Source organism: Giraffa tippelskirchi, chromosome X, assembly GCF_054371585.1.
Source record: "Giraffa tippelskirchi isolate mGirTip1 chromosome X, T2T-mGirTip1v1.2.pri, whole genome shotgun sequence".
Taxonomy (NCBI): domain Eukaryota; kingdom Metazoa; phylum Chordata; class Mammalia; order Artiodactyla; family Giraffidae; genus Giraffa; species Giraffa tippelskirchi.
Genome location: NC_137289.1, coordinates 109,862,106 through 109,871,286, shown reverse-complemented (window position 1 = coordinate 109,871,286; position 9,181 = coordinate 109,862,106). Strand labels below are relative to the sequence as shown.

Sequence of the window (9,181 nt, the reverse complement as noted above, 5' to 3'; positions counted from 1 at the left end):
CAGTTTTCTGAATTATGTGAGATTTGAAGTATTTCTCAGCTTTTAAAATGTTATTTATCGTGTTTTCTTTCTGATTCTAAAGAACATTCCTTTCCTAACTAATTCTGTATTCCTAATTTTCTGTTCTTTTTTAACCCCCCCAAGTTATATAATCTTCAGTAACCCACAAAACCTGGAGCTGCCTCAAACGAACACCCACACACCACCATTCATCACATACTTGAGAATCAAGAACTATAGGCTCATTAAGTAAAAAGAGGCACACAACCTGTTTTCTAGAGACATTTGTGTGCTTTGAAGTAGCTCTTTTATCAGTAAAAAGGTGCTGGTGAACATTAAGTCCAACAGCTGACTTTGACTCTAGAAAATTCAGAGAATCACAAAATCACAGACTTACTAAAAAAGCTTGATCCAATGAGAATGACTTTCATTAAGCTACTTTTGCTGTTGGTTCCCCCAGAGCCTTCCATTCCTTTAGTGTCATCCCCCAAAGAAACTGCAGAGGACAGGTTGGGGCCATTCTGTCACCATTCCCTCAGACAGAAGGGGTGAGTTTTCTTCCCCGTTAGTCTCTTGGGTATTTTAGGATTGTCATCATCTGTTATGCAAAACAAAACAAAACAAAGCAAATTTTCATGTTTTACCTTAATGTTTCATGAGGTAAACTTCTTTCATCTTGTCCTATTGACATCTGTAGAACGAGGATTTTTTTTGAAAGTCTGTTGCTCAGAGTTAAGCGGCTACAACTTACAGAAAGGTGCCTTATCCATTCGAATGTACAACAATATCCTCTTTGGTGGAGAGCTTCTAGTCCCATGTTGGTTTTTTCCCATCAGGCTGTACTAGAAGAAGAAACATAAGAGGCACAAGGGTATGCCAGATGGTGAAAAATAGGTTTACTGCACCAAAATAGTGTTGTTTTTATTAAAAACTAGGCTAGCATGGAATGCCAGAAGGTGTGGAACCCAGCTCTGAATAACAATCTCCACATTTAGTGTTAATCTTGGCCTGTGTGAACCTCCTACCAGGTGAAGCAGGGTGGGCCTGCCAGCCTTCCTGGGGTGGAGGGGTGAAGGGGAGCGGGCAGGGAGTTGTTTTTGCAGGGCTGGCTGCAAAGGATCCTGGAGGCCCATGGGGGAGCCAGTGGGCCTGCTTTTTAGGGGCCAGCTTGGCTCCCCACCCCTTCCTATCCCCATGCCCCACTGTCAATACACTGAGATCCTCAGCCGGGTGCTGATTCACCCACATCTCCTTCATACTGGAGTCCAAGAACAAATACGGCTGGAAACATGACCTCCAAGAAATCCTAGGTTTCTTCAGCATTATTTTATATAATTTTATCTCTTTTTGACTGTGCTGGGCCTTCGTTGCTGTGCAGGCTTCTCATTGCAGTGGCTTCTACTGATGTGGAACACGGGCTTTAGCATGTTTGGGCTCAATGGTTGCAGCTACCACACTCTAGAGCACAGGCTCAATAGTTGTGGCGCACAGGTTTAGTTGCTCCGCAGCATGTGGGATCTTCTTGGATCAGGGATCAAACCCGTGCTTCCTGCATTAGGCAGAAGGATTCTTTACCACTGAGCCACCAGGGAAGCCTTCTTCAGCGTTATTGAAGGGAACTGCTGCTGCTAAGTCGCTTCAGTCGTGTCCGACTCTGTGCGACCCTATAGACGGCAGCCCACCAGGCTCCGCCGTCCCTAGGATTCTCCAGGCAAGAATACTGGAGTGGGTTGCCATTTCCTTCTCCAGTGCATGAAAGGGAAAAGTTAAAGTGAAGTCGCTCAGTCGTGTCCAACTCTTAGCGACCCCATGGACTATAGCCTACCAGGCTCCTCCGTCCATGGGATTTTCCAGGCAAGAGTACTGGAGTGGGGTGCCGTTGCCTTCTCCGATTGAAGGGAACAGCCACGTCCAAAAGTTTTCCCCTAATCCTTAGGGTTACCGAACCAAACTTGGACCCGCTCTCCTGCACAGTAAAGCCCATCTACTGATGCCCGGTTGTGGAGAAGGGAAGCACACCATCTGTCTTAGGGCTTCCAGCAAGGAGCCTAGGCAGTACTTAAGGCTCAAAAGATCCAACTCTCTGATGGCTTCAGGGGAAGGTTTTTAAAGATGAGAGAGAGGGTTGCTGGGTATGTGATCAGCTGGTGGACATTTTTCCAATGGATTGGTGATGAGGTAATCAAAAGTCAACATCATCAACCACCTGGTTCCACCCAGTCTTGGGCCTGTGTGCTTGTGGCCACCAGACAGTTAACTTCTTCCACCTGGTGGGGGTTTCGGTCTCTGCGAAACACCTCAAAGGATTTGGCTCAGAATATTATCTATAGCCCTTGAGGAGGAACTAAAGGTCCCTGGCTTTGTTTAAGGGCTAAACTATCATTATTTTGTCCTGCTTGACTGTTGTCTTTCTGCATTTTCTCACAACTCTGATTATATTCTTTGGAACCCGGGGAAGGGCTAGAAGGCTAAAGTTTTCCTACAGACAAGAGGCAGGTGGAGGACATGGTTGCGGGGAGGTGTCTGTCCTGGGAAGGCTCCCATAGGGTCCTGCTTGGCTACATTACCAAACAGTGTCCCTCAAACTCTCCAACTTTAAGGAAGCCAGCATCTGAGAGGGTTAGGCTCCTCATCAAAAAAGTCCATTGTCATATTCTGAGTCAGTGAGCTTTTGCTACAAAACAACCAACCACAAAGCTTGGTGCTTTAAGGCAGTGGTCCTCAGCCTTTATGGTACCAGGGATGGGTTTCATGTAAAATAATTTTTTCATGGACCAGGGGGTGGAGAGGTGGTTTCAGGATGATTCAAGTGCATTACATTTATTGTGCACTTTATTTCTATTATTATTACATCAGCTCCACCTCAGATCATCTGGCATGAGATCCCGGAGGTTGGGGACCCCTGCCTTAAAGTACCAACTCTGGATTTAGCAGACTGGCAATCTGGGCTAAGCCCCACTGATGCACTTGGCTCATGCCCACATCTGTGACATCAACTGCCAGGTTGGCTGGGGACAGGCTGGTCTGAGATAGCCTCAGCTAGTTAGATTGTCTTTCTTCCGTGTGGTCTCACATCTCCCAAGGCTAGCCTGGGTTTGTTCACAGGGAGATAGCTGAGTTGCAGAAGAGTAAGCTGAAACAGCAAAAAAATGCTCACAGCCTTTTGAGCTAGGCCTGGACCAGGAATAACATTTTGTATTCAACTGGTCAGAGCAAGTCCCAAGGCCAGCTCAGGTTCAAGGGCTGCAGCTCTTAATGGGGGCAGCTACTCTGCATTGAAAAGGGATGCAGGTACAAAGAAGATAATAATGGTGGCCATTTTTTTTTTCTAAAATTTTAATTGAGGTAACATTCTTTTGTATAAGTTTCATGTGTACAACATTATATTTCTATTTCAGCTTGCAGGATCTTAGTTCCCCTATCAGGGATTGAACCTCGGCCCTCGACAGTGAAAGCGAGGAGTCATAAGCACTGAATCACCAGGGAATTCCCATATTTCTATTTCTTTATACACTAGAACATGCTCACCACCAAAAATTTAGTTTTCATCCATCAACATACAGTCGATCCCCTTTACCCAATTTGCCCCCCTTCCTCTGGTAATATTGGGGGATTGAGGGAACAAAAAGTGCCCATGAAACTGAGAAGTCATCTTGAGACCAAAAGATTAGGCAAGCAGCTCCATATAATCAAGTTGGCAGCTGCACTTTGGACCAGTGAGGGGCATTGGGACAATTTTATAGTTAATCTAGGATAGGGGTACAGATACTTGAAAACAGACCACGCATTCCTAAATTAAGATTTATGAATGGGTAGCTAGTCATGTGGGCACTGGGAATACGTCACAAAGGGTTTTCATCATTGTTTGGGGACTAAGAAAGCATAGAGCCTACCAGATACTGATGATTATGAAACAACATCTATTAACTACAAAACCTTTGATGACAGATAAGTGATTCACTACATAGTACAGTCTGGGTAGGGTCAGCGAAAAGATGGGAGAAATTGCAAGAGCCCAAGATGGCGTCAGTTATGCTACCAGCCATACAGGTAGCCACTACTCTGCCCTCTGTATCTATATATTTGTTTTTTCATTTCGCTTGTTCATTTATTTTTTTTTATATTCCACATATGAGTGAAATCATACAATATTTGTCTTTCTTCATCCGACATCTCACTTAGCATAATACCCTCAAGATCCATCCATGTTTTTGTAAATGGCAAGATTTCATCTTTTTTATGGCTGAGATGTAATCTATTATATATAGATAAAGAAGCTGTGAGAGATATATATCTCATATTCATGATCATATGTTTTTTCTCATCATTGATATAGTGAATTACACTGATTAATTTTTGAATATTGAACTAATCTTGCATTCCTAGGATAAAACCCACTCAGATATGATGTATTTTTTTCTTATTATATATTATTGAATTTGATTTGCTCAAATTTTGTTAAGAACTTTTGCATTACTGTTTCTGAAATACACTGGTATATAGTTTTTTTAATAAAATTTTTGTTTGATTTTGGTGTAGAGTAATGCTGACCACCTCATAAATGATTTGGAAAACAGTCTCTCCTCTTTAATTTCCTGGAAGAGTTTGTGGAGAATTGACTCATTTTGTCTTTAAATATTTATTGGAATACTCCCATGAAGCCAGTTGGGCCTGGAGTTTTCTTTGTAGAAATGTTTTCAATAAATTCAATTTCTTTAATCAATATAAGGCTAAACAGGTTACCTATTTCTTCTTAATGAGCTTCGATAGTTTATGTCTTTCAAGGACTTTTTCCATTTCACCTAAGTTGTCAAATTTGTTGGCATAAATTTCACGATTTTGTCCCAACACATATTAAAAATACTATAAAGCCTCTAGAATGAAAACAATGTAGTATTGATACAGGAATAGAAAAGAAACCAGTGGAATAGATCAGAGAAAGTCTAGAAAGAGACTCAAATATATTTGGCAATTTAGTATATGACAAAGTATATGGCATTTCAAATTATTGGGGTAAAGATGTACTTTAAAAAACTTATTTTGGTAAAATATCCACAGCATAAAATTGACCATTTGAGCCATTTTGGGGTGTGCAGTTCAGTGGCATTAAATACATTCATATTGTGGAACTTCCCTGGTGACTCAGAAGGTAAAGAATCTGCCTGCAATGCAGGAGACCTGGGTTCAATCCCTGGGTCTGGAAGACCCCCTGGAGAAGGGAATGGCAGCTCACTCCAATATACTTGCCTGGGAAATCCCATGGACAGAGGAGCCTGGTAGGCTACAGTCCATGGGGGTCACAAAGAGTTGGACAGGACTGAGTGATTAACACTTTCACTTTCAGAGAACTAAACTCTTACATGCTGAATGGTGTGGCAAAAAAAAAAATACTTTCATGTTGTACAACCATTACCACATCCATTTCCAGCACTGTTTCTTAATAGACTTTTTTTTTATGCTACCATTTATTCATTTAGTATTTTAGTTATTACAAGACCATTTCTTTTTACTGCCTCAAAAATCCTCTGTGCTCTGCGTATTCATCCCCTTCTCCCCCAATTCCTGGCAACCACTGACCTTTTTACTGTCTCCATTGTTGTGCCTTTTCCAGAGTGTCATATAGTTGGAATCAAACAGTCTGTAGCCTTTTCAGATGGGCTTCGGTCACTTACTAATATACATTTAAGCTTCCTCCATGTCTTTTTCTGACTGGACAGCTCACTTCTTTTCCGTATTGAATCACGTTCCATTGTCGGGATATACCACAGTTTATCCATTCACCTATTGAAGGACATCTTGGTTACTTCCAAATTTTGGCAAGTATGAATCAAGCAGCTATAGACATCTGTGTGCATGTTTTTGCGTGGACATAAGTTTTCAATTCCTTTGGGTAAATATCAAGAAGCACAAGTAGTGGATCATATGGTAAGTATAAGTTTAGTTTTCTAAGAAACCACCAAATGATTTTCCAAAGTGGTGGTATCATTTTGCATTCCCACAGATGATGAATGAGAGTGTCAGTGGTGAATTGGAGAAGAACTATATTCAATATCCTGTAATAAACCATAATGGAAAATGTCATGTATACTTATATACATATATATATATATATACACACATATATGGGCTTCTCTGGTGACTCAGTAGTAAAGAATCCAAAGAATCCACCTGCCAATGCAGGAGATGCAGGAGACATGGGTTCCATCCCTGGGTTGGGGAAGAAAATTTCCTTCTGGAGGAGGAAATGGCTACCCACCCCAGTATTCTTGCCTGGAGAATCCCATGGACTGAGGAGCCTGGTGGGTATAGTCCATGGGGTCACAAAGAGTCGGACATGACTTAGTGACTCAGCACGCATGCAGTGCAAGCATAAAACCTCATATGTTGATAAAAACTGTGTACTAGACTGGTTAACGGCTACAATCCCTTGCATGCTAGTATTCACTTTGCAAAGTATCCTTGCCCTTCATTCCTCCCATCCCAGGGTGGGTCTATTTCTTCACCCTCCTACCCCAGAGTCTGGACTGGCCTTGTAACCTGCTTTGGCCAATAGCAGTAGATGGAAGCGACTTGAGACTCCCACAGTCAGTTCAGGAAGCTTGAGGCTTCTGCCTTGATTCTCTCAGAAAGTTCTGGTTGCCATATAAAGGAGTCCACTTAGCCGTCTAGAACATAAAAAGCCATGGAGAAGAGGAGACCTGAGGAGCCCTAGTCCATAGCCAGATATGTGAGTCGGCTATCTGGAATCTTCCAGCTCAGCTGATTCTCACTCTTGAGTGAGTCCAGTCAAAACTGGCCAGAGGAAGTACCTAACCAACCAGCACAATCATAACACATCATAAACTATTACTGTTTTGGGCCACTATCCCTTGGGGTGGCTTGTTACACAGGAAAAGGTAATTAAAACGAGTTCAATTTATCATTAAAAAATGAAAAACCATAATAGGCAGAGGAAGTGGCTGGGGGTAGAGAGGAAACAAAATTGGCCTTACCTTGATAATTACTGAAGCTGGGGATTCATTATCTACTCATCTATTTTTGCATATATTTGAAATTTTCCATAGTGAAAAGTAAAAAATAAAAGGGAGGGTTGGAAAGATTTCATTGGAAAAATGTGGCTCTTCTCTAGTGTTCCAGTGGCTAAGATTCCATGCTACCGACGCAGGGGGCCGGGGGTCCATCCCTGTTGGGGGAACTAGACCCCCAATGCCGAAACTAAAGATCCCACATGTTGCAACTAAGACCCAGTGCAGCTAAATAAATATTTTTAAAATGTATATGTCTATTTTTGTTTTTTGGCTATACCACTGGGTATGTAGGTTCTTAGTTCCCAGCACCCCTGCTTTGGAAGAGGCAAGTCTTAACCACTGTATCGCCAGGAAAGTCCCTTAAAATGTATATGCATACTTGATATTCAACATATTTAATTTTTTTTACATGATTACATAATACACAGAATGAAATACATTTTTTCCCCCAGCCGGCCACATTTTGACTCTCCAAATACTCTCCAGTTCACCCCTGAATGTCATAGAGATATTACATAAAATTTCTGGGTGTGTCATGAGACCAACAAGGATGAGAAACCAGCTACTAAGGCAGTTGGGGGCCCCAACAGGGAGGACTCAGCGGGGCAGGAGCCCCCAACCCCGCAGCCCGGAGTATGAGGAGACGATGAGGAAGTTCGGCTTGGGGCAGCCCGCTCAGCCTTCCTTTCCTCCTTCCTGCCGCATCAGGTCAAGACTGTACCCAGGCCCGCCAGCCCTGCTCGCAGCACGGGCTCGGGCTCCGGGGGAGGGTGAGAGTGGGGCTGAAAGCGGCTGGAAAAGGCGGAGCAGCCTGAATTTCAGCCCTCCATCCTTGCAAGGGGACAGGCGAGCCACCCTGGGGCTAAAGGTCGCTCTGGAGCTCTCCAGGATTCTGCCCCTCTGAGTCACGCTCTCCCGGAACCCCGGCATCCCCGGGCTCAGATTCTAGACTGTAACGCCTGCGGGAAGCCCCGAAGTGAAGGAGCGCAGCTGGGCGCCAGGCGGTCTGGGAGGTGCGGCGGCTTGCGACCGCCCTGTTGATCCCGTCCCAGCTTCCTTAAAGAATGACTGATGGCGAGTTCTCTGGCCTCGAAACCACTCTCTCAGCAAGCCTTTTCCTTCCAAGGACGCCCGGAACCCGCGGAGGAGGGGGAAGAAGGTGGGGAGTCGGTGGGGGGAGGGAGGGAGGAAGAGGAATGAATTGCATTGGCCCGTCGCCTCCGCAGCGGAAGATGCTGACACCCTCCGTCCAGCTCCCTCCCCGGGGGCCCTGCGTCCCCCTTCCCCCTGCCAGGCTGCAAACACACAAGCACACAGACCCGCGCACTAGAACATAAACAAGGCTATTTCATTTCTTCAATTTTTTTTTTGCACACTAATAAATAAACTACTGCAACAACAACAGAAAAAGCAAGAGGAATCCAAATATCCTCTCGGTTGCCATTTGGTTATATAAGAAGGACGAATTAAGGCGAGCTGGCGGTAAAGAGTCGCTCCAAATCCGAGCCCCTGCACCGGCCTTAAATCAAAAGGGAAAGTGGGGCAGAGTTCTGCCAGCAGCAAACATGATCTGCTTCTGGGGAGAGGACTGTCACAGGTCACAGAACTCGGCCCAGCTAAAAGTCCGCAGCCCCTGCACACCTCCGGGAACCCTCATTCGTTGTTGTTCTGCAGGGCTGGGCTCCAGGCAGCTTCCTTTGTAAGGTGCCCCCCACCCCCAGCCCGCGGGTCGAGCTGCTGGGGCAGGGAGCAAACACCCGCCCCAAGGTACTGGACCACCGGCGTCCCTTTGCCCAGGAATTTAGGATTGGGATGGAGAAAAAGAAAACAGTGTTTATGAAGAGCCAGAAAGCGTTCTGTGTAAGTAGGGGATTGTGGGAGGCTGTGAGCCTGAGGAGGGGAGCTGTTTGAAAGAACAAAAGGCTGAGGCGGGGCCAGAGCAAGAGAGAGAGAGAAAAGATAAAGACTTGCTGGCGTAGAGAGGGACAGGCCACAGGAATTCTGGTTGAACTCCCTGCTGCCTTCCAGGCCTTTTCGGGCCCCAACTGCTGCCTTCTCTCATTTTCCAGAACAAAAATCTCTGTCTTCTGTTTCACCAGACACCTATGACCTATAACCTTCTTCGGAGGTTCAGGAAGCTTGAAACTTCCGGT

At 44.7% G+C, this 9,181-nt stretch overlaps 1 long non-coding RNA gene across 1 annotated transcript; it reads right to left on the bottom strand.

The window, feature by feature from the left end:
- Nucleotides 1–405: 405 nt before the first annotated feature.
- LOC145536053 (uncharacterized) lies at nucleotides 406–8,168 on the bottom strand. The gene is made up of 4 exons (XR_014075636.1): nucleotides 6,530–8,168; nucleotides 5,578–5,781; nucleotides 752–842; nucleotides 406–598 (listed from the first exon to the last, which is right to left on the bottom strand). It is a non-coding gene; the product is annotated as an uncharacterized LOC145536053 (long non-coding RNA).
- Nucleotides 8,169–9,181: the final 1,013 nt, after the last annotated feature.